The sequence below is a fragment of the Phalangium opilio genome, unplaced genomic scaffold, assembly GCF_054372755.1.
Source record: "Phalangium opilio isolate 3A_F unplaced genomic scaffold, DU_Popi_V2 ptg000094l_1, whole genome shotgun sequence".
NCBI lineage: Eukaryota > Metazoa > Arthropoda > Arachnida > Opiliones > Phalangiidae > Phalangium > Phalangium opilio.
The window spans coordinates 171,661-190,250 of NW_028324199.1; the positions used below are offsets into that span (position 1 = coordinate 171,661).

General features: G+C 43.2%; 67 non-coding genes across 67 annotated transcripts; all 67 read right to left on the reverse strand.

Annotated features, from left to right (window-relative positions):
* Positions 1-222: 222 nt before the first annotated feature.
* Positions 223-295, reverse strand: TRNAV-UAC (transfer RNA valine (anticodon UAC)). Its single transcript has one exon. It is a non-coding gene; the product is annotated as a tRNA-Val (tRNA).
* A 65-nt stretch (positions 296-360) lies between these two features.
* TRNAV-AAC (transfer RNA valine (anticodon AAC)) lies at positions 361-433 on the reverse strand. The gene has a single exon. It is a non-coding gene; the product is annotated as a tRNA-Val (tRNA).
* A 343-nt stretch (positions 434-776) lies between these two features.
* Positions 777-849, reverse strand: TRNAV-CAC (transfer RNA valine (anticodon CAC)). The gene has a single exon. It is a non-coding gene; the product is annotated as a tRNA-Val (tRNA).
* Positions 850-914: 65 nt separating this feature from the next.
* Positions 915-987, reverse strand: TRNAV-UAC (transfer RNA valine (anticodon UAC)). Its single transcript has one exon. It is a non-coding gene; the product is annotated as a tRNA-Val (tRNA).
* A 65-nt stretch (positions 988-1,052) lies between these two features.
* TRNAV-AAC (transfer RNA valine (anticodon AAC)) lies at positions 1,053-1,125 on the reverse strand. Its single transcript has one exon. It is a non-coding gene; the product is annotated as a tRNA-Val (tRNA).
* A 620-nt stretch (positions 1,126-1,745) lies between these two features.
* Positions 1,746-1,818, reverse strand: TRNAV-CAC (transfer RNA valine (anticodon CAC)). The gene has a single exon. It is a non-coding gene; the product is annotated as a tRNA-Val (tRNA).
* A 65-nt stretch (positions 1,819-1,883) lies between these two features.
* On the reverse strand, positions 1,884-1,956 carry TRNAV-UAC (transfer RNA valine (anticodon UAC)). Its single transcript has one exon. It is a non-coding gene; the product is annotated as a tRNA-Val (tRNA).
* Positions 1,957-2,021: 65 nt separating this feature from the next.
* Positions 2,022-2,094, reverse strand: TRNAV-CAC (transfer RNA valine (anticodon CAC)). Its single transcript has one exon. It is a non-coding gene; the product is annotated as a tRNA-Val (tRNA).
* A 481-nt stretch (positions 2,095-2,575) lies between these two features.
* TRNAV-CAC (transfer RNA valine (anticodon CAC)) lies at positions 2,576-2,648 on the reverse strand. The gene has a single exon. It is a non-coding gene; the product is annotated as a tRNA-Val (tRNA).
* A 65-nt stretch (positions 2,649-2,713) lies between these two features.
* TRNAV-UAC (transfer RNA valine (anticodon UAC)) lies at positions 2,714-2,786 on the reverse strand. The gene has a single exon. It is a non-coding gene; the product is annotated as a tRNA-Val (tRNA).
* A 65-nt stretch (positions 2,787-2,851) lies between these two features.
* On the reverse strand, positions 2,852-2,924 carry TRNAV-AAC (transfer RNA valine (anticodon AAC)). The gene has a single exon. It is a non-coding gene; the product is annotated as a tRNA-Val (tRNA).
* Positions 2,925-3,544: 620 nt separating this feature from the next.
* On the reverse strand, positions 3,545-3,617 carry TRNAV-CAC (transfer RNA valine (anticodon CAC)). The gene has a single exon. It is a non-coding gene; the product is annotated as a tRNA-Val (tRNA).
* A 65-nt stretch (positions 3,618-3,682) lies between these two features.
* Positions 3,683-3,755, reverse strand: TRNAV-UAC (transfer RNA valine (anticodon UAC)). The gene has a single exon. It is a non-coding gene; the product is annotated as a tRNA-Val (tRNA).
* Positions 3,756-3,820: 65 nt separating this feature from the next.
* TRNAV-AAC (transfer RNA valine (anticodon AAC)) lies at positions 3,821-3,893 on the reverse strand. Its single transcript has one exon. It is a non-coding gene; the product is annotated as a tRNA-Val (tRNA).
* A 620-nt stretch (positions 3,894-4,513) lies between these two features.
* TRNAV-CAC (transfer RNA valine (anticodon CAC)) lies at positions 4,514-4,586 on the reverse strand. The gene has a single exon. It is a non-coding gene; the product is annotated as a tRNA-Val (tRNA).
* A 65-nt stretch (positions 4,587-4,651) lies between these two features.
* Positions 4,652-4,724, reverse strand: TRNAV-UAC (transfer RNA valine (anticodon UAC)). Its single transcript has one exon. It is a non-coding gene; the product is annotated as a tRNA-Val (tRNA).
* Positions 4,725-4,789: 65 nt separating this feature from the next.
* Positions 4,790-4,862, reverse strand: TRNAV-AAC (transfer RNA valine (anticodon AAC)). The gene has a single exon. It is a non-coding gene; the product is annotated as a tRNA-Val (tRNA).
* A 342-nt stretch (positions 4,863-5,204) lies between these two features.
* Positions 5,205-5,277, reverse strand: TRNAV-UAC (transfer RNA valine (anticodon UAC)). Its single transcript has one exon. It is a non-coding gene; the product is annotated as a tRNA-Val (tRNA).
* Positions 5,278-5,342: 65 nt separating this feature from the next.
* TRNAV-AAC (transfer RNA valine (anticodon AAC)) lies at positions 5,343-5,415 on the reverse strand. Its single transcript has one exon. It is a non-coding gene; the product is annotated as a tRNA-Val (tRNA).
* A 343-nt stretch (positions 5,416-5,758) lies between these two features.
* On the reverse strand, positions 5,759-5,831 carry TRNAV-CAC (transfer RNA valine (anticodon CAC)). Its single transcript has one exon. It is a non-coding gene; the product is annotated as a tRNA-Val (tRNA).
* A 65-nt stretch (positions 5,832-5,896) lies between these two features.
* Positions 5,897-5,969, reverse strand: TRNAV-UAC (transfer RNA valine (anticodon UAC)). The gene has a single exon. It is a non-coding gene; the product is annotated as a tRNA-Val (tRNA).
* A 65-nt stretch (positions 5,970-6,034) lies between these two features.
* On the reverse strand, positions 6,035-6,107 carry TRNAV-AAC (transfer RNA valine (anticodon AAC)). The gene has a single exon. It is a non-coding gene; the product is annotated as a tRNA-Val (tRNA).
* Positions 6,108-6,727: 620 nt separating this feature from the next.
* On the reverse strand, positions 6,728-6,800 carry TRNAV-CAC (transfer RNA valine (anticodon CAC)). The gene has a single exon. It is a non-coding gene; the product is annotated as a tRNA-Val (tRNA).
* Positions 6,801-6,865: 65 nt separating this feature from the next.
* On the reverse strand, positions 6,866-6,938 carry TRNAV-UAC (transfer RNA valine (anticodon UAC)). The gene has a single exon. It is a non-coding gene; the product is annotated as a tRNA-Val (tRNA).
* Positions 6,939-7,003: 65 nt separating this feature from the next.
* TRNAV-AAC (transfer RNA valine (anticodon AAC)) lies at positions 7,004-7,076 on the reverse strand. Its single transcript has one exon. It is a non-coding gene; the product is annotated as a tRNA-Val (tRNA).
* Positions 7,077-7,418: 342 nt separating this feature from the next.
* Positions 7,419-7,491, reverse strand: TRNAV-UAC (transfer RNA valine (anticodon UAC)). The gene has a single exon. It is a non-coding gene; the product is annotated as a tRNA-Val (tRNA).
* Positions 7,492-7,556: 65 nt separating this feature from the next.
* On the reverse strand, positions 7,557-7,629 carry TRNAV-AAC (transfer RNA valine (anticodon AAC)). Its single transcript has one exon. It is a non-coding gene; the product is annotated as a tRNA-Val (tRNA).
* A 343-nt stretch (positions 7,630-7,972) lies between these two features.
* On the reverse strand, positions 7,973-8,045 carry TRNAV-CAC (transfer RNA valine (anticodon CAC)). The gene has a single exon. It is a non-coding gene; the product is annotated as a tRNA-Val (tRNA).
* Positions 8,046-8,110: 65 nt separating this feature from the next.
* On the reverse strand, positions 8,111-8,183 carry TRNAV-UAC (transfer RNA valine (anticodon UAC)). The gene has a single exon. It is a non-coding gene; the product is annotated as a tRNA-Val (tRNA).
* Positions 8,184-8,248: 65 nt separating this feature from the next.
* TRNAV-AAC (transfer RNA valine (anticodon AAC)) lies at positions 8,249-8,321 on the reverse strand. The gene has a single exon. It is a non-coding gene; the product is annotated as a tRNA-Val (tRNA).
* Positions 8,322-8,941: 620 nt separating this feature from the next.
* TRNAV-CAC (transfer RNA valine (anticodon CAC)) lies at positions 8,942-9,014 on the reverse strand. Its single transcript has one exon. It is a non-coding gene; the product is annotated as a tRNA-Val (tRNA).
* A 65-nt stretch (positions 9,015-9,079) lies between these two features.
* TRNAV-UAC (transfer RNA valine (anticodon UAC)) lies at positions 9,080-9,152 on the reverse strand. Its single transcript has one exon. It is a non-coding gene; the product is annotated as a tRNA-Val (tRNA).
* Positions 9,153-9,217: 65 nt separating this feature from the next.
* TRNAV-AAC (transfer RNA valine (anticodon AAC)) lies at positions 9,218-9,290 on the reverse strand. The gene has a single exon. It is a non-coding gene; the product is annotated as a tRNA-Val (tRNA).
* Positions 9,291-9,632: 342 nt separating this feature from the next.
* Positions 9,633-9,705, reverse strand: TRNAV-UAC (transfer RNA valine (anticodon UAC)). Its single transcript has one exon. It is a non-coding gene; the product is annotated as a tRNA-Val (tRNA).
* Positions 9,706-9,770: 65 nt separating this feature from the next.
* On the reverse strand, positions 9,771-9,843 carry TRNAV-AAC (transfer RNA valine (anticodon AAC)). The gene has a single exon. It is a non-coding gene; the product is annotated as a tRNA-Val (tRNA).
* Positions 9,844-10,186: 343 nt separating this feature from the next.
* On the reverse strand, positions 10,187-10,259 carry TRNAV-CAC (transfer RNA valine (anticodon CAC)). The gene has a single exon. It is a non-coding gene; the product is annotated as a tRNA-Val (tRNA).
* A 65-nt stretch (positions 10,260-10,324) lies between these two features.
* On the reverse strand, positions 10,325-10,397 carry TRNAV-UAC (transfer RNA valine (anticodon UAC)). The gene has a single exon. It is a non-coding gene; the product is annotated as a tRNA-Val (tRNA).
* Positions 10,398-10,462: 65 nt separating this feature from the next.
* Positions 10,463-10,535, reverse strand: TRNAV-AAC (transfer RNA valine (anticodon AAC)). Its single transcript has one exon. It is a non-coding gene; the product is annotated as a tRNA-Val (tRNA).
* Positions 10,536-11,155: 620 nt separating this feature from the next.
* TRNAV-CAC (transfer RNA valine (anticodon CAC)) lies at positions 11,156-11,228 on the reverse strand. Its single transcript has one exon. It is a non-coding gene; the product is annotated as a tRNA-Val (tRNA).
* A 65-nt stretch (positions 11,229-11,293) lies between these two features.
* TRNAV-UAC (transfer RNA valine (anticodon UAC)) lies at positions 11,294-11,366 on the reverse strand. Its single transcript has one exon. It is a non-coding gene; the product is annotated as a tRNA-Val (tRNA).
* A 65-nt stretch (positions 11,367-11,431) lies between these two features.
* On the reverse strand, positions 11,432-11,504 carry TRNAV-AAC (transfer RNA valine (anticodon AAC)). Its single transcript has one exon. It is a non-coding gene; the product is annotated as a tRNA-Val (tRNA).
* Positions 11,505-11,846: 342 nt separating this feature from the next.
* Positions 11,847-11,919, reverse strand: TRNAV-UAC (transfer RNA valine (anticodon UAC)). Its single transcript has one exon. It is a non-coding gene; the product is annotated as a tRNA-Val (tRNA).
* Positions 11,920-11,984: 65 nt separating this feature from the next.
* Positions 11,985-12,057, reverse strand: TRNAV-AAC (transfer RNA valine (anticodon AAC)). The gene has a single exon. It is a non-coding gene; the product is annotated as a tRNA-Val (tRNA).
* Positions 12,058-12,400: 343 nt separating this feature from the next.
* Positions 12,401-12,473, reverse strand: TRNAV-CAC (transfer RNA valine (anticodon CAC)). The gene has a single exon. It is a non-coding gene; the product is annotated as a tRNA-Val (tRNA).
* A 65-nt stretch (positions 12,474-12,538) lies between these two features.
* TRNAV-UAC (transfer RNA valine (anticodon UAC)) lies at positions 12,539-12,611 on the reverse strand. Its single transcript has one exon. It is a non-coding gene; the product is annotated as a tRNA-Val (tRNA).
* A 65-nt stretch (positions 12,612-12,676) lies between these two features.
* TRNAV-AAC (transfer RNA valine (anticodon AAC)) lies at positions 12,677-12,749 on the reverse strand. Its single transcript has one exon. It is a non-coding gene; the product is annotated as a tRNA-Val (tRNA).
* A 620-nt stretch (positions 12,750-13,369) lies between these two features.
* Positions 13,370-13,442, reverse strand: TRNAV-CAC (transfer RNA valine (anticodon CAC)). The gene has a single exon. It is a non-coding gene; the product is annotated as a tRNA-Val (tRNA).
* Positions 13,443-13,507: 65 nt separating this feature from the next.
* Positions 13,508-13,580, reverse strand: TRNAV-UAC (transfer RNA valine (anticodon UAC)). The gene has a single exon. It is a non-coding gene; the product is annotated as a tRNA-Val (tRNA).
* Positions 13,581-13,645: 65 nt separating this feature from the next.
* Positions 13,646-13,718, reverse strand: TRNAV-AAC (transfer RNA valine (anticodon AAC)). The gene has a single exon. It is a non-coding gene; the product is annotated as a tRNA-Val (tRNA).
* A 342-nt stretch (positions 13,719-14,060) lies between these two features.
* Positions 14,061-14,133, reverse strand: TRNAV-UAC (transfer RNA valine (anticodon UAC)). The gene has a single exon. It is a non-coding gene; the product is annotated as a tRNA-Val (tRNA).
* Positions 14,134-14,198: 65 nt separating this feature from the next.
* TRNAV-AAC (transfer RNA valine (anticodon AAC)) lies at positions 14,199-14,271 on the reverse strand. The gene has a single exon. It is a non-coding gene; the product is annotated as a tRNA-Val (tRNA).
* Positions 14,272-14,614: 343 nt separating this feature from the next.
* On the reverse strand, positions 14,615-14,687 carry TRNAV-CAC (transfer RNA valine (anticodon CAC)). Its single transcript has one exon. It is a non-coding gene; the product is annotated as a tRNA-Val (tRNA).
* A 65-nt stretch (positions 14,688-14,752) lies between these two features.
* On the reverse strand, positions 14,753-14,825 carry TRNAV-UAC (transfer RNA valine (anticodon UAC)). The gene has a single exon. It is a non-coding gene; the product is annotated as a tRNA-Val (tRNA).
* Positions 14,826-15,167: 342 nt separating this feature from the next.
* On the reverse strand, positions 15,168-15,240 carry TRNAV-CAC (transfer RNA valine (anticodon CAC)). Its single transcript has one exon. It is a non-coding gene; the product is annotated as a tRNA-Val (tRNA).
* A 203-nt stretch (positions 15,241-15,443) lies between these two features.
* On the reverse strand, positions 15,444-15,516 carry TRNAV-UAC (transfer RNA valine (anticodon UAC)). The gene has a single exon. It is a non-coding gene; the product is annotated as a tRNA-Val (tRNA).
* A 65-nt stretch (positions 15,517-15,581) lies between these two features.
* On the reverse strand, positions 15,582-15,654 carry TRNAV-UAC (transfer RNA valine (anticodon UAC)). Its single transcript has one exon. It is a non-coding gene; the product is annotated as a tRNA-Val (tRNA).
* A 618-nt stretch (positions 15,655-16,272) lies between these two features.
* TRNAV-UAC (transfer RNA valine (anticodon UAC)) lies at positions 16,273-16,345 on the reverse strand. Its single transcript has one exon. It is a non-coding gene; the product is annotated as a tRNA-Val (tRNA).
* A 65-nt stretch (positions 16,346-16,410) lies between these two features.
* On the reverse strand, positions 16,411-16,483 carry TRNAV-CAC (transfer RNA valine (anticodon CAC)). Its single transcript has one exon. It is a non-coding gene; the product is annotated as a tRNA-Val (tRNA).
* Positions 16,484-16,547: 64 nt separating this feature from the next.
* TRNAV-CAC (transfer RNA valine (anticodon CAC)) lies at positions 16,548-16,620 on the reverse strand. Its single transcript has one exon. It is a non-coding gene; the product is annotated as a tRNA-Val (tRNA).
* Positions 16,621-17,098: 478 nt separating this feature from the next.
* TRNAV-AAC (transfer RNA valine (anticodon AAC)) lies at positions 17,099-17,171 on the reverse strand. The gene has a single exon. It is a non-coding gene; the product is annotated as a tRNA-Val (tRNA).
* A 65-nt stretch (positions 17,172-17,236) lies between these two features.
* Positions 17,237-17,309, reverse strand: TRNAM-CAU (transfer RNA methionine (anticodon CAU)). The gene has a single exon. It is a non-coding gene; the product is annotated as a tRNA-Met (tRNA).
* A 64-nt stretch (positions 17,310-17,373) lies between these two features.
* TRNAL-CAG (transfer RNA leucine (anticodon CAG)) lies at positions 17,374-17,446 on the reverse strand. Its single transcript has one exon. It is a non-coding gene; the product is annotated as a tRNA-Leu (tRNA).
* Positions 17,447-17,649: 203 nt separating this feature from the next.
* On the reverse strand, positions 17,650-17,722 carry TRNAV-AAC (transfer RNA valine (anticodon AAC)). The gene has a single exon. It is a non-coding gene; the product is annotated as a tRNA-Val (tRNA).
* Positions 17,723-17,787: 65 nt separating this feature from the next.
* Positions 17,788-17,860, reverse strand: TRNAM-CAU (transfer RNA methionine (anticodon CAU)). Its single transcript has one exon. It is a non-coding gene; the product is annotated as a tRNA-Met (tRNA).
* A 64-nt stretch (positions 17,861-17,924) lies between these two features.
* Positions 17,925-17,997, reverse strand: TRNAL-CAG (transfer RNA leucine (anticodon CAG)). Its single transcript has one exon. It is a non-coding gene; the product is annotated as a tRNA-Leu (tRNA).
* A 203-nt stretch (positions 17,998-18,200) lies between these two features.
* Positions 18,201-18,273, reverse strand: TRNAV-CAC (transfer RNA valine (anticodon CAC)). Its single transcript has one exon. It is a non-coding gene; the product is annotated as a tRNA-Val (tRNA).
* A 65-nt stretch (positions 18,274-18,338) lies between these two features.
* Positions 18,339-18,411, reverse strand: TRNAV-UAC (transfer RNA valine (anticodon UAC)). Its single transcript has one exon. It is a non-coding gene; the product is annotated as a tRNA-Val (tRNA).
* Positions 18,412-18,590: the final 179 nt, after the last annotated feature.

The following is an 18,590-nucleotide window of genomic DNA, read 5'->3' on the forward strand; positions in this document are numbered from 1 at the left end:
CCCACTACACCATAGATACATAGTAATGTTTAGTTTTCCAAGAGACCTAGCTTATTTTTATGCCCAATCACGATGGTCAAAATATATATCTACCAGGGCTCGAACCTGGGACCTTCCACGTCTGACGTGGACGTCATAACCACTACACCATAGAGACGTGGTAATGCCGAGTTTTCCAAGAGACCTAGCTTATTTTTTTGCGCAATCACGATTGACAAAACATGTATCTACCAGGGCTCGAACCTGGGACCTTCCGCGTGTAAAGCGGACGTGATAACCACTACACCATAGATACGTAGTAATACTGAGTTTTACAAGAGATCTAGCTTATTTTTATGCCAAATCACGATGGACAAAACATGTACCTACCAGGGCTCGAACCTGGGACCTTCCGCGTGTTAGGCGGACGTGATAACCACTACACCATAGATACGTTGTAATGTTTAGTTTTCCAAGAGACCTAGCTTATTTTTATGCCCAATCACGATGGTCAAAATATGTATCTAACAAGGGCTCGATCTTGGAACCTTCCGCGTGTTAAGCGGACGTGATACCCACTACACCATAGATACATAGTAATGTTGAGTTTTCCAAGAGACCTAGCTTATTTTTATGCCCAATCACGATGGTCAAAATATGTATCTAACATGGGCTCGATCTTGGAACCTTCCGCGTGTGAAGCGGACGTGATACCCACTACACCACAGATACTTAGTAATAGTGAGTTTTCCAAGAGACCTAACTTATTTTTATGCCCAAACAATATGGTCAAAATATGTATCTACCAGGGTTCGAACCTGGGACCTTCCGCGTGTGAACCGGACGTGATAACCACTACACCTTAGACACGTAGTAAAGCTGAGTTTTCCAAGAAACCTATCTTATTTTTTGGCCCAATCACGATTGACAAAACATGTATCTACCAGGGCTCGAACCTGGCACCTTCCGCGTGTAAAGCGGACGTGATAACCACTACACCATAGATACGTAGTAATACTGAGTTTTCCAAGAGATCTAGCTTATTTTTATGCCAAATCACGATGGACAAAACATGTACCTACCAGGGCTCGAACCTGGGACCTTCCGCGTGTTAGGCGGACGTGATAACCACTACACCATAGATACGTTGTAATATTTAGTTTTCCAAGAGACCTAGCTTATTTTTATGCCCAATCACGATGGTCAAAATATGTATCTAACAAGGGCTCGATCTTGGAACCTTCCGCGTGTTAAGCGGACGTGATACCCACTACACCATAGATACATAGTAATGTTTAGTTTTCCAAGAGACCTAGCTTATTTTTATGCCCAATCACGATGGTCAAAATATGTATCTAACAAGGGCTCGATCTTGAAACCTTCCGCGTGTTAATCGGACGTGATACCCACTACACCATAGATACATAGTAATGTTGAGTTTTCCAAGAGACCTAGCTTATTTTTATGCCCAATCACGATGGTCAAAATATGTATCTACTAGGGCCCGAACTTTGACTCTTCCTCTTGTGAAGCGGACGTGATAACCACTACACCATAGATACGTAGTAATGTTGAGTTTTCCAAGAGACCTAGCTTGATTTTATGCCCAATCACGATGGTCAAAATATGTATCTAACATGGGCTCGATCTTGGAACCTTCCGCGTGTGAAGCGGACGTGATAACCACTTCACCATAGATACTTAGTAATACTGAGTTTTCCAAGAGACCTAACTTATTTTTATGCCCAAACAATATGGTCAAAATATGTATCTACCAGGGTTCGAACCTGGGACCTTCCGCGTGTGAACCGGACGTGATAACCACTACACCATAGACACGTAGTAAAGCTGAGTTTTCCAAGAAACCTATCTTATTTTTTGGCCCAATCACGATTGACAAAACATGTATCTACCAGGGCTCGAACCTGGGACCTTCCGCGTGTAAAGCGGACGTGATAACCACTACACCATAGATACGTAGTAATACTGAGTTTTCCAAGAGATCTAGCTTATTTTTATGCCAAATCACGATGGACAAAACATGTACCTACCAGGGCTCGAACCTGGGACCTTCCGCGTGTGAAGCGGACGTGATACCCACTACACCATAGATACTTAGTAATACCGAGTTTTCCAAGAGAAATAGCCTATTTTTTTGCCCAATCACGATGGTCAAAATGTATATCTACCAGGGCTCGAACCTGGGACCTTCCACGTCTGACGTGGACGCCATAACCACTACACCATAGATACGTGGTAATGCCGAGTTTTCCAAGAGACCTAGCTTATTTTTATGCCCAATCACGATGGTCAAAATATGTATCTAACAAGGGCTCGATCTTGGAACCTTCCGCGTGTTAAGCGGACGTGATACCCACTACACCATAGATACATAGTAATGTTGAGTTTTCCAAGAGACCTAGCTTATTTTTATGCCCAATCACGATGGTCAAAATATGTATCTAACATGGGCTCGATCTTGGAACCTTCCGCGTGTGAAGCGGACGTGATACCCACTACACCACAGATACTTAGTAATAGTGAGTTTTCCAAGAGACCTAACTTATTTTTATGCCCAAACAATATGGTCAAAATATGTATCTACCAGGGTTCGAACCTGGGACCTTCCGCGTGTGAACCGGACGTGATAACCACTACACCATAGACACGTAGTAAAGCTGAGTTTTCCAAGAAACCTATCTTATTTTTTGGCCCAATCACGATTGACAAAACATGTATCTACCAGGGCTCGAACCTGGGACCTTCCGCGTGTAAAGCGGACGTGATAACCACTACACCATAGATACGTAGTAATACTGAGTTTTCCAAGAGATCTAGCTTATTTTTATGCCAAATCACGATGGACAAAACATGTACCTACCAGGGCTCGAACCTGGGACCTTCCGCGTGTTAGGCGGACGTGATAACCACTACACCATAGATACGTTGTAATGTTTAGTTTTCCAAGAGACCTAGCTTATTTTTATGCCCAATCACGATGGTCAAAATATGTATCTAACAAGGGCTCGATCTTGGAACCTTCCGCGTGTTAAGCGGACGTGATACCCACTACACCATAGATACATAGTAATGTTTAGTTTTCCAAGAGACCTAGCTTATTTTTATGCCCAATCACGATGGTCAAAATATGTATCTAACAAGGGCTCGATCTTGGAACTTTCCGCGTGTTAAGCGGACGTGATACCCACTACACCATAGATACATAGTAATGTTTAGTTTTCCAAGAGACCTAGCTTATTTTTATGCCCAATCACGATGGTCAAAATATGTATCTACTAGGGCCCGAACTTTGACTCTTCCTCTTGTGAAGCGGACGTGATAACCACTACACCATAGATACGTAGTAATGTTGAGTTTTCCAAGAGACCTAGCTTGATTTTATGCCCAATCACGATGGTTAAAATATGTATCTAACATGGGCTCGATCTTGGAACCTTCCGCGTGTGAAGCGGACGTGATAACCACTTCACCATAGATACTTAGTAATACTGAGTTTTCCAAGAGACCTAACTTATTTTTATGCCCAAACAATATGGTCAAAATATGTATCTACCAGGGTTCGAACCTGGGACCTTCCGCGTGTGAACCGGACGTGATAACCACTACACCATAGACACGTAGTAAAGCTGAGTTTTCCAAGAAACCTATCTTATTTTTTGGCCCAATCACGATTGACAAAACATGTATCTACCAGGGCTCGAACCTGGGACCTTCCGCGTGTAAAGCGGACGTGATAACCACTACACCATAGATACGTAGTAATACTGAGTTTTCCAAGAGATCTAGCTTATTTTTATGCCAAATCACGATGGACAAAACATGTACCTACCAGGGCTCGAACCTGGGACCTTCCGCGTGTTAGGCGGACGTGATAACCACTACACCATAGATACGTTGTAATGTTTAGTTTTCCAAGAGACCTAGCTTATTTTTATGCCCAATCACGATGGTCAAAATATGTATCTAACAAGGGCTCGATCTTGGAACCTTCCGCGTGTTAAGCGGACGTGATACCCACTACACCATAGATACATAGTAATGTTTAGTTTTCCAAGAGACCTAGCTTATTTTTATGCCCAATCACGATGGTCAAAATATGTATCTAACAAGGGCTCGATCTTGGAACCTTCCGCGTGTTAAGCGGACGTGATACCCACTACACCATAGATACATAGTAATGTTTAGTTTTCCAAGAGACCTAGCTTATTTTTATGCCCAATCACGATGGTCAAAATATGTATCTACTAGGGCCCGAACTTTGACTCTTCCTCTTGTGAAGCGGACGTGATAACCACTACACCATAGATACGTAGTAATGTTGAGTTTTCCAAGAGACCTAGCTTGATTTTATGCCCAATCACGATGGTTAAAATATGTATCTAACATGGGCTCGATCTTGGAACCTTCCGCGTGTGAAGCGGACGTGATAACCACTTCACCATAGATACTTAGTAATACTGAGTTTTCCAAGAGACCTAACTTATTTTTATGCCCAAACAATATGGTCAAAATATGTATCTACCAGGGTTCGAACCTGGGACCTTCCGCGTGTGAACCGGACGTGATAACCACTACACCATAGACACGTAGTAAAGCTGAGTTTTCCAAGAAACCTATCTTATTTTTTGGCCCAATCACGATTGACAAAACATGTATCTACCAGGGCTCGAACCTGGGACCTTCCGCGTGTAAAGCGGACGTGATAACCACTACACCATAGATACGTAGTAATACTGAGTTTTCCAAGAGATCTAGCTTATTTTTATGCCAAATCACGATGGACAAAACATGTACCTACCAGGGCTCGAACCTGGGACCTTCCGCGTGTTAGGCGGACGTGATAACCACTACACCATAGATACGTTGTAATGTTTAGTTTTCCAAGAGACCTAGCTTATTTTTATGCCCAATCACGATGGTCAAAATATGTATCTAACAAGGGCTCGATCTTGGAACCTTCCGCGTGTTAAGCGGACGTGATACCCACTACACCATAGATACATAGTAATGTTTAGTTTTCCAAGAGACCTAGCTTATTTTTATGCCCAATCACGATGGTCAAAATATATATCTACCAGGGCTCGAACCTGGGACCTTCCACGTCTGACGTGGACGTCATAACCACTACACCATAGAGACGTGGTAATGCCGAGTTTTCCAAGAGACCTAGCTTATTTTTTTGCGCAATCACGATTGACAAAACATGTATCTACCAGGGCTCGAACCTGGGACCTTCCGCGTGTAAAGCGGACGTGATAACCACTACACCATAGATACGTAGTAATACTGAGTTTTCCAAGAGATGTAGCTTATTTTTATGCCAAATCACGATGGACAAAACATGTACCTACCAGGGCTCGAACCTGGGACCTTCCGCGTGTTAGGCGGACGTGATAACCACTACACCGTAGATACGTTGTAATGTTTAGTTTTCCAAGAGACCTAGCTTATTTTTATGCCCAATCACGATGGTCAAAATATGTATCTAACAAGGGCTCGATCTTGGAACCTTCCGCGTGTTAAGCGGACGTGATACCCACTACACCATAGATACATAGTAATGTTTAGTTTTCCAAGAGACCTAGCTTATTTTTATGCCCAATCACGATGGTCAAAATATGTATCTAACATGGGCTCGATCTTGGAACCTTCCGCGTGTGAAGCGGACGTGATACCCACTACACCACAGATACTTAGTAATAGTGAGTTTTCCAAGAGACCTAACTTATTTTTATGCCCAAACAATATGGTCAAAATATGTATCTACCAGGGTTCGAACCTGGGACCTTCCGCGTGTGAACCGGACGTGATAACCACTACACCATAGACACGTAGTAAAGCTGAGTTTTCCAAGAAACCTATCTTATTTTTTGGCCCAATCACGATTGACAAAACATGTATCTACCAGGGCTCGAACCTGGGACCTTCCGCGTGTAAAGCGGACGTGATAACCACTACACCATAGATACGTAGTAATACTGAGTTTTCCAAGATATCTAGCTTATTTTTATGCCAAATCACGATGGACAAAACATGTACCTACCAGGGCTCGAACCTGGGACCTTCCGCGTGTTAGGCGGACGTGATAACCACTACACCATAGATACGTTGTAATGTTTAGTTTTCCAAGAGACCTAGCTTATTTTTATGCCCAATCACGATGGTCAAAATATGTATCTAACAAGGGCTCGATCTTGGAACCTTCCGCGTGTTAAGCGGACGTGATACCCACTACACCATAGATACATAGTAATGTTTAGTTTTCCAAGAGACCTAGCTTATTTTTATGCCCAATCACGATGGTCAAAATATGTATCTAACAAGGGCTCGATCTTGGAACCTTCCGCGTGTTAAGCGGACGTGATACCCACTACACCATAGATACATAGTAATGTTGAGTTTTCCAAGAGACCTAGCTTATTTTTATGCCCAATCACGATGGTCAAAATATGTATCTACTAGGGCCCGAACTTTGACTCTTCCTCTTGTGAAGCGGACGTGATAACCACTACACCATAGATACGTAGTAATGTTGAGTTTTCCAAGAGACCTAGCTTGATTTTATGCCCAATCACGATGGTCAAAATATGTATCTAACATGGGCTCGATCTTGGAACCTTCCGCGTGTGAAGCGGACGTGATAACCACTTCACCATAGATACGTAGTAATACTGAGTTTTCCAAGAGACCTAACTTATTTTTATGCCCAAACAATATGGTCAAAATATGTATCTACCAGGGTTCGAACCTGGGACCTTCCGCGTGTGAACCGGACGTGATAACCACTACACCATAGACACGTAGTAAAGCTGAGTTTTCCAAGAAACCTATCTTATTTTTTGGCCCAATCACGATTGACAAAACATGTATCTACCAGGGCTCGAACCTGGGACCTTCCGCGTGTAAAGCGGACGTGATAACCACTACACCATAGATACGTAGTAATACTGAGTTTTCCAAGAGATCTAGCTTATTTTTATGCCAAATCACGATGGACAAAACATGTACCTACCAGGGCTCGAACCTGGGACCTTCCGCGTGTTAGGCGGACGTGATAACCACTACACCATAGATACGTTGTAATGTTTAGTTTTCCAAGAGACCTAGCTTATTTTTATGACCAATCACGATGGTCAAAATATGTATCTAACAAGGGCTCGATCTTGGAACCTTCCGCGTGTTAAGCGGACGTGATACCCACTACACCATAGATACATAGTAATGTTTAGTTTTCCAAGAGACCTAGCTTATTTTTATGCCCAATCACGATGGTCAAAATATATATCTACCAGGGCTCGAACCTGGGACCTTCCACGTCTGACGTGGACGTCATAACCACTACACCATAGAGACGTGGTAATGCCGAGTTTTCCAAGAGACCTAGCTTATTTTTTTGCGCAATCACGATTGACAAAACATGTATCTACCAGGGCTCGAACCTGGGACCTTCCGCGTGTAAAGCGGACGTGATAACCACTACACCATAGATACGTAGTAATACTGAGTTTTCCAAGAGATGTAGCTTATTTTTATGCCAAATCACGATGGACAAAACATGTACCTACCAGGGCTCGAACCTGGGACCTTCCGCGTGTTAGGCGGACGTGATAACCACTACACCGTAGATACGTTGTAATGTTTAGTTTTCCAAGAGACCTAGCTTATTTTTATGCCCAATCACGATGGTCAAAATATGTATCTAACAAGGGCTCGATCTTGGAACCTTCCGCGTGTTAAGCGGACGTGATACCCACTACACCATAGATACATAGTAATGTTTAGTTTTCCAAGAGACCTAGCTTATTTTTATGCCCAATCACGATGGTCAAAATATGTATCTAACATGGGCTCGATCTTGGAACCTTCCGCGTGTGAAGCGGACGTGATACCCACTACACCACAGATACTTAGTAATAGTGAGTTTTCCAAGAGACCTAACTTATTTTTATGCCCAAACAATATGGTCAAAATATGTATCTACCAGGGTTCGAACCTGGGACCTTCCGCGTGTGAACCGGACGTGATAACCACTACACCATAGACACGTAGTAAAGCTGAGTTTTCCAAGAAACCTATCTTATTTTTTGGCCCAATCACGATTGACAAAACATGTATCTACCAGGGCTCGAACCTGGGACCTTCCGCGTGTAAAGCGGACGTGATAACCACTACACCATAGATACGTAGTAATACTGAGTTTTCCAAGATATCTAGCTTATTTTTATGCCAAATCACGATGGACAAAACATGTACCTACCAGGGCTCGAACCTGGGACCTTCCGCGTGTTAGGCGGACGTGATAACCACTACACCATAGATACGTTGTAATGTTTAGTTTTCCAAGAGACCTAGCTTATTTTTATGCCCAATCACGATGGTCAAAATATGTATCTAACAAGGGCTCGATCTTGGAACCTTCCGCGTGTTAAGCGGACGTGATACCCACTACACCATAGATACATAGTAATGTTTAGTTTTCCAAGAGACCTAGCTTATTTTTATGCCCAATCACGATGGTCAAAATATGTATCTAACAAGGGCTCGATCTTGGAACCTTCCGCGTGTTAAGCGGACGTGATACCCACTACACCATAGATACATAGTAATGTTGAGTTTTCCAAGAGACCTAGCTTATTTTTATGCCCAATCACGATGGTCAAAATATGTATCTACTAGGGCCCGAACTTTGACTCTTCCTCTTGTGAAGCGGACGTGATAACCACTACACCATAGATACGTAGTAATGTTGAGTTTTCCAAGAGACCTAGCTTGATTTTATGCCCAATCACGATGGTCAAAATATGTATCTAACATGGGCTCGATCTTGGAACCTTCCGCGTGTGAAGCGGACGTGATAACCACTTCACCATAGATACGTAGTAATACTGAGTTTTCCAAGAGACCTAACTTATTTTTATGCCCAAACAATATGGTCAAAATATGTATCTACCAGGGTTCGAACCTGGGACCTTCCGCGTGTGAACCGGACGTGATAACCACTACACCATAGACACGTAGTAAAGCTGAGTTTTCCAAGAAACCTATCTTATTTTTTGGCCCAATCACGATTGACAAAACATGTATCTACCAGGGCTCGAACCTGGGACCTTCCGCGTGTAAAGCGGACGTGATAACCACTACACCATAGATACGTAGTAATACTGAGTTTTCCAAGAGATCTAGCTTATTTTTATGCCAAATCACGATGGACAAAACATGTACCTACCAGGGCTCGAACCTGGGACCTTCCGCGTGTTAGGCGGACGTGATAACCACTACACCATAGATACGTTGTAATGTTTAGTTTTCCAAGAGACCTAGCTTATTTTTATGCCCAATCACGATGGTCAAAATATGTATCTAACAAGGGCTCGATCTTGGAACCTTCCGCGTGTTAAGCGGACGTGATACCCACTACACCATAGATACATAGTAATGTTTAGTTTTCCAAGAGACCTAGCTTATTTTTATGCCCAATCACGATGGTCAAAATATATATCTACCAGGGCTCGAACCTGGGACCTTCCACGTCTGACGTGGACGTCATAACCACTACACCATAGAGACGTGGTAATGCCGAGTTTTCCAAGAGACCTAGCTTATTTTTTTGCGCAATCACGATTGACAAAACATGTATCTACCAGGGCTCGAACCTGGGACCTTCCGCGTGTAAAGCGGACGTGATAACCACTACACCATAGATACGTAGTAATACTGAGTTTTCCAAGAGATGTAGCTTATTTTTATGCCAAATCACGATGGACAAAACATGTACCTACCAGGGCTCGAACCTGGGACCTTCCGCGTGTTAGGCGGACGTGATAACCACTACACCGTAGATACGTTGTAATGTTTAGTTTTCCAAGAGACCTAGCTTATTTTTATGCCCAATCACGATGGTCAAAATATGTATCTAACAAGGGCTCGATCTTGGAACCTTCCGCGTGTTAAGCGGACGTGATACCCACTACACCATAGATACATAGTAATGTTTAGTTTTCCAAGAGACCTAGCTTATTTTTATGCCCAATCACGATGGTCAAAATATGTATCTAACATGGGCTCGATCTTGGAACCTTCCGCGTGTGAAGCGGACGTGATACCCACTACACCACAGATACTTAGTAATAGTGAGTTTTCCAAGAGACCTAACTTATTTTTATGCCCAAACAATATGGTCAAAATATGTATCTACCAGGGTTCGAACCTGGGACCTTCCGCGTGTGAACCGGACGTGATAACCACTACACCATAGACACGTAGTAAAGCTGAGTTTTCCAAGAAACCTATCTTATTTTTTGGCCCAATCACGATTGACAAAACATGTATCTACCAGGGCTCGAACCTGGGACCTTCCGCGTGTAAAGCGGACGTGATAACCACTACACCATAGATACGTAGTAATACTGAGTTTTCCAAGATATCTAGCTTATTTTTATGCCAAATCACGATGGACAAAACATGTACCTACCAGGGCTCGAACCTGGGACCTTCCGCGTGTTAGGCGGACGTGATAACCACTACACCATAGATACGTTGTAATGTTTAGTTTTCCAAGAGACCTAGCTTATTTTTATGCCCAATCACGATGGTCAAAATATGTATCTAACAAGGGCTCGATCTTGGAACCTTCCGCGTGTTAAGCGGACGTGATACCCACTACACCATAGATACATAGTAATGTTTAGTTTTCCAAGAGACCTAGCTTATTTTTATGCCCAATCACGATGGTCAAAATATGTATCTAACAAGGGCTCGATCTTGGAACCTTCCGCGTGTTAAGCGGACGTGATACCCACTACACCATAGATACATAGTAATGTTGAGTTTTCCAAGAGACCTAGCTTATTTTTATGCCCAATCACGATGGTCAAAATATGTATCTACTAGGGCCCGAACTTTGACTCTTCCTCTTGTGAAGCGGACGTGATAACCACTACACCATAGATACGTAGTAATGTTGAGTTTTCCAAGAGACCTAGCTTGATTTTATGCCCAATCACGATGGTCAAAATATGTATCTAACATGGGCTCGATCTTGGAACCTTCCGCGTGTGAAGCGGACGTGATAACCACTTCACCATAGATACGTAGTAATACTGAGTTTTCCAAGAGACCTAACTTATTTTTATGCCCAAACAATATGGTCAAAATATGTATCTACCAGGGTTCGAACCTGGGACCTTCCGCGTGTGAACCGGACGTGATAACCACTACACCATAGACACGTAGTAAAGCTGAGTTTTCCAAGAAACCTATCTTATTTTTTGGCCCAATCACGATTGACAAAACATGTATCTACCAGGGCTCGAACCTGGGACCTTCCGCGTGTAAAGCGGACGTGATAACCACTACACCATAGATACGTAGTAATACTGAGTTTTCCAAGAGATCTAGCTTATTTTTATGCCAAATCACGATGGACAAAACATGTACCTACCAGGGCTCGAACCTGGGACCTTCCGCGTGTTAGGCGGACGTGATAACCACTACACCATAGATACGTTGTAATGTTTAGTTTTCCAAGAGACCTAGCTTATTTTTATGCCCAATCACGATGGTCAAAATATGTATCTAACAAGGGCTCGATCTTGGAACCTTCCGCGTGTTAAGCGGACGTGATACCCACTACACCATAGATACATAGTAATGTTTAGTTTTCCAAGAGACCTAGCTTATTTTTATGCCCAATCACGATGGTCAAAATATATATCTACCAGGGCTCGAACCTGGGACCTTCCACGTCTGACGTGGACGCCATAACCACTACACCATAGAGACGTGGTAATGCCGAGTTTTCCAAGAGACCTAGCTTATTTTTTTGCGCAATCACGATTGACAAAACATGTATCTACCAGGGCTCGAACCTGGGACCTTCCGCGTGTAAAGCGGACGTGATAACCACTACACCATAGATACGTAGTAATACTGAGTTTTCCAAGAGATCTAGCTTATTTTTATGCCAAATCACGATGGACAAAACATGTACCTACCAGGGCTCGAACCTGGGACCTTCCGCGTGTTAGGCGGACGTGATAACCACTACACCGTAGATACGTTGTAATGTTTAGTTTTCCAAGAGACCTAGCTTATTTTTATGCCCAATCACGATGGTCAAAATATGTATCTAACAAGGGCTCGATCTTGGAACCTTCCGCGTGTTAAGCGGACGTGATACCCACTACACCATAGATACATAGTAATGTTTAGTTTTCCAAGAGACCTAGCTTATTTTTATGCCCAATCACGATGGTCAAAATATGTATCTAACATGGGCTCGATCTTGGAACCTTCCGCGTGTGAAGCGGACGTGATACCCACTACACCACAGATACTTAGTAATAGTGAGTTTTCCAAGAGACCTAACTTATTTTTATGCCCAAACAATATGGTCAAAATATGTATCTACCAGGGTTCGAACCTGGGACCTTCCGCGTGTGAACCGGACGTGATAACCACTACACCATAGACACGTAGTAAAGCTGAGTTTTCCAAGAAACCTATCTTATTTTTTGGCCCAATCACGATTGACAAAACATGTATCTACCAGGGCTCGAACCTGGGACCTTCCGCGTGTAAAGCGGACGTGATAACCACTACACCATAGATACGTAGTAATACTGAGTTTTCCAAGATATCTAGCTTATTTTTATGCCAAATCACGATGGACAAAACATGTACCTACCAGGGCTCGAACCTGGGACCTTCCGCGTGTTAGGCGGACGTGATAACCACTACACCATAGATACGTTGTAATGTTTAGTTTTCCAAGAGACCTAGCTTATTTTTATGCCCAATCACGATGGTCAAAATATGTATCTAACAAGGGCTCGATCTTGGAACCTTCCGCGTGTTAAGCGGACGTGATACCCACTACACCATAGATACATAGTAATGTTTAGTTTTCCAAGAGACCTAGCTTATTTTTATGCCCAATCACGATGGTCAAAATATGTATCTAACAAGGGCTCGATCTTGGAACCTTCCGCGTGTTAAGCGGACGTGATACCCACTACACCATAGATACATAGTAATGTTGAGTTTTCCAAGAGACCTAGCTTATTTTTATGCCCAATCACGATGGTCAAAATATGTATCTACTAGGGCCCGAACTTTGACTCTTCCTCTTGTGAAGCGGACGTGATAACCACTACACCATAGATACGTAGTAATGTTGAGTTTTCCAAGAGACCTAGCTTGATTTTATGCCCAATCACGATGGTCAAAATATGTATCTAACATGGGCTCGATCTTGGAACCTTCCGCGTGTGAAGCGGACGTGATAACCACTTCACCATAGATACTTAGTAATACTGAGTTTTCCAAGAGACCTAACTTATTTTTATGCCCAAACAATATGGTCAAAATATGTATCTACCAGGGTTCGAACCTGGGACCTTCCGCGTGTGAACCGGACGTGATAACCACTACACCATAGACACGTAGTAAAGCTGAGTTTTCCAAGAAACCTATCTTATTTTTTGGCCCAATCACGATTGACAAAACATGTATCTACCAGGGCTCGAACCTGGGACCTTCCGCGTGTAAAGCGGACGTGATAACCACTACACCATAGATACGTAGTAATACTGAGTTTTCCAAGAGATCTAGCTTATTTTTATGCCAAATCACGATGGACAAAACATGTACCTACCAGGGCTCGAACCTGGGACCTTCCGCGTGTTAGGCGGACGTGATAACCACTACACCATAGATACGTTGTAATGTTTAGTTTTCCAAGAGACCTAGCTTATTTTTATGCCCAATCACGATGGTCAAAATATGTATCTAACAAGGGCTCGATCTTGGAACCTTCCGCGTGTTAAGCGGACGTGATACCCACTACACCATAGATACATAGTAATGTTTAGTTTTCCAAGAGACCTAGCTTATTTTTATGCCCAATCACGATGGTCAAAATATATATCTACCAGGGCTCGAACCTGGGACCTTCCACGTCTGACGTGGACGCCATAACCACTACACCATAGAGACGTGGTAATGCCGAGTTTTCCAAGAGACCTAGCTTATTTTTTTGCGCAATCACGATTGACAAAACATGTATCTACCAGGGCTCGAACCTGGGACCTTCCGCGTGTAAAGCGGACGTGATAACCACTACACCATAGATACGTAGTAATACTGAGTTTTCCAAGAGATCTAGCTTATTTTTATGCCAAATCACGATGGACAAAACATGTACCTACCAGGGCTCGAACCTGGGACCTTCCGCGTGTTAGGCGGACGTGATAACCACTACACCGTAGATACGTTGTAATGTTTAGTTTTCCAAGAGACCTAGCTTATTTTTATGCCCAATCACGATGGTCAAAATATGTATCTAACAAGGGCTCGATCTTGGAACCTTCCTCGTGTTAAGCGGACGTGATACCCACTACACCATAGATACATAGTAATGTTGAGTTTTCCAAGAGACCTAGCTTATTTTTATGCCCAATCACGATGGTCAAAATATGTATCTAACATGGGCTCGATCTTGGAACCTTCCGCGTGTGAAGCGGACGTGATACCCACTACACCACAGATACTTAGTAATAGTGAGTTTTCCAAGAGACCTAACTTATTTTTATGCCCAAACAATATGGTCAAAATATGTATCTACCAGGGTTCGAACCTGGGACCTTCCGCGTGTGAACCGGACGTGATAACCACTACACCATAGACACGTAGTAAAGCTGAGTTTTCCAAGAAACCTATCTTATTTTTTGGCCCAATCACGATTGACAAAACATGTATCTACCATGGCTCGAACCTGGGACCTTCCGCGTGTAAAGCGGACGTGATAACCACTACACCATAGATACGTAGTATTACTGAGTTTTCCAAGAGATCTAGCTTATTTTTATGCCAAATCACGATGGACAAAACATGTATCTACCAGGGCTCGAACCTGGGACCTTCCGCGTGTTAGGTGGACGTGATAACCACTACACCTTAGATACGTAGTAATGTTGAGTTTTCCAAGAGACCTAGCTTATTTTTATGCCCAATCACGATGGTCAAAATATGTATCTAACATGGGCTCGATCTTGGAACCTTCCGCGTGTGAAGCGGACGTGATACCCACTACACCACAGATACTTAGTAATACTGAGTTTTCCAAGAGACCTAGCTTATTTTTATGCCCAATCACGATTGACAAAACATGTATCTACCAGGGCTCGAACCTGGGACCTTCCGCGTGTGAAGCGGACGTGATACCCACTACACCATAGATACTTAATAATACTGAGTTTTCCAAGAGACCTAGCTTATTTTTATGCCCAATCACGATTGACAAAATATGTTTCTACCAGGGCTCGAACCTGGGACCTTCCGCGTCTAACGTGGACGCGATAACCACTACACCATAGATACGTGGTAATGCCGAGTTTTCCAAGAGACCTAGCTTATTTTTTTGCGCAATCACGATTGACAAAACATGTATCTACCAGGGCTCGAACCTGGGACCTTCCGCGTGTAAAGCGGACGTGATAACCACTACACCATAGATACTTAGTAATACTGAGTTTTCCAAGAGACCTAGCTTATTTTTACGCCCAATCACTATGGTCAAAATATGTATCTACCAGGGCTCGAACCTGGGACCTTCCGCGTGTAAAGCGGACGTGATAACCACTACACCATAGATACGTAGTAACACTGAGGTTTCCAAGAGACATAGCTTATTTTTTTGCCCAATCACGATTGACAAAATACGTAGCTACCAGGGCTCGAATCTAGGACCTTCCGCGTGTAAAGCGGACGTGATAACCACTACACCATAGATACTTAGTAATACTGAGTTTTCCAAGAGACCTAGCTTATTTTTACGCCCAATCACGATGGTCAAAATATGTATCTACTAGGGCCCGAACTTTGACTCTTCCGCTTGTGAAGCGGACGTGATACCCACTACACCATAGATACGTAGTAATGTTGAGTTTTCCAAGAGACCTAGCTTACTTTTATGCCCAATCACGATGGTCAAAATATGTATCTACTAGGGCCCGAACTTGGACTCTTCCGCTTGTGAAGCGGACGTGATAACCACTACACCATAGATACGTAGTAATGCTGAGTTTTCCAAGAGATTTAGCTTGATTTTATGCCCAATCACGATGGTCAAAATTTGTATCTAACATGGGCTCGATCTTGGAACCTTCCGCGTGTGAAGCGGACGTGATAACCACTTCACCATAGATACTTAGTAATGTTGAGTTTTCCAAGAGACCTAGCTTATTTTTATGCCCAATCACGATGGTCAAAATATGTATCTACCAGGGCTCGAACCTGGGACCTTCCGCGTGTAAAGCGGACGTGATAACCACTACACCATAGATACGTAGTAACACTGAGTTTTCCAAGAGACCTAGCTTATTTTTATGCCCAAACAATATGGTCAAATTATGTATCTACTAGGGCTCGAACCTGGGACCTTCCGCGTGTGAAGCGGACGTGATAACCACTACACCCTAGATACGTAGTAAAGCTGAGTTTTGCAAGAAACCTAGCTTATTTTTTGCCAATTCACGATGGACAAAACATGTACCTACCAGGGCCCGAACTTGGGAACTTCCGCTTGTGAAGCGGACGTGATAACCACTACACCATAGATACGTAGTAATTCTGAGTTTTCCAAGAGACCTAGCTTATATTTATGCCCAATCACGATGGTCAAAATATGTATCTAACATGGGCTCGAACCTAGGACCTTCCGCGTGTAAAGCGGACGTGATAAGCACTACACCATAGATATGTAGTAATGCTGAGTTTTCCAAGAAACCTAGCTTATTTTTTGCCAATTCACGATGGACAAAATATATATCTACCAGGGCTCGAACCTGGACCTTCCACGTCTGACGTGGACGCGATAACCACTACACCATAGATACGTGGTAATGCCGAGTTTTCCAAGAGACCTAGCTTATTTTTTTGCGCAGTCACGATTGACAAAACATGTATGTACCAGCGCTCGAACCTGGGACCTTCCGCGTGTAAAGCGGACGTGATAACCACTACACCATAGATACGTAGTAATACTGAGTTTTCCAAGAGTTCTACCTTATTTATATGCCAAATCACGATGGACAAAACATGTATCTACCAGGGCTCGAACCTGGGACCTTCCGCGTGTTAGGCGGACGTGATAACCACTACACCATAGATACGTAGTAATACTGAGTTTTCCAAGAGACATAGCTTATTTTTTTGCCCAATCACGATGGTCAAAATATGTATCTACCAGGGCTCGAACCTGGGACCTTCCGCGTATGAAGCGGACGTGATAACCACTACACCATAGATACGTAGTAATGCTGAGTTTTCCAAGAAACCTAGCTTATTTTTTGCCAATTCACGATGGACAAAATATGTATCTACCAGGGCTCGAACCTGAGACCTTCCACGTCTGACGTGGACGCGATAACCACTACACCATAGATACGTGGTAATGCCGAGTTTTCCAAGAGACCTAGCTTATTTTTTTGCGCAATCACGAATGACAAAACATGTATGTACCAGCGCTCGAACCTGTGACCTTCCGCGTGTTAGGCGGACGTGATAACCACTACACCATAGATACGTAGTAATACTGAGTTTTCCAAGAGTTCTACCTTATTTATATGCCAAATCACGATGGACAAAACATGTATCTACCAGGGCTCGAACCTGGGACCTTCCGCGTGTTAGGCGGACGTGATAACCACTACACCATAGATACGTAGTAATACTGAGTTTTCCAAGAGACATAGCTTATTTTTTTGCCCAATCACGATGGTCAAAATATGTATCTACCAGGGCTCGAACCTGGGACCTTCCGCGTATGAAGCGGACGTGATAACCACTACACCATAGATACGTAGTAATGCTGAGTTTTCCAAGAAACCTAGCTTATTTTTTGCCAATTCACGATGGACAAAATATGTATCTACCAGGGCTCGAACCTGAGACCTTCCACGTCTGACGTGGACGCGATAACCACTACACCATAGATACGTGGTAATGCCGAGTTTTCCAAGAGACCTAGCTTATTTTTTTGCGCAATCACGAATGACAAAACATGTATGTACCAGCGCTCGAACCTGTGACCTTCCGCGTGTTAGGCGGACGTGATAACCACTACACCATAGATAAGTTGTAACACTGAGTTTTCCAAGAGATCTAGCTTATTTTTATGCCAAATCACGATGGACAAAACATGTATCTACCAGGGCCCGAACTTGGGACCTTCCGCTTGTGAAGCGGACGTGATAACCACTACACCATAGACACGTAGTAAAGCTGAGTTTTCCAAGAAACCTATCTTATTTTTTGGCCCAATCACGATTGACAAAACATGTATCTACCAGGGCTCGAACCTGGGACCTTCCGCGTGTAAAGCGGACGTGATAACCACTACACCATAGATACGTAGTATTACTGAGTTTTCCAAGAGATCTAGCTTATTTTTATGCCAAATCACGATGGACAAAACATGTATCTACCAGGGCTCGAACCTGGGACCTTCCGCGTGTTAGGTGGACGTGATAACCACTACACCTTAGATACGTAGTAATGTTGAGTTTTCCAAGAGACCTAGCTTATTTTTA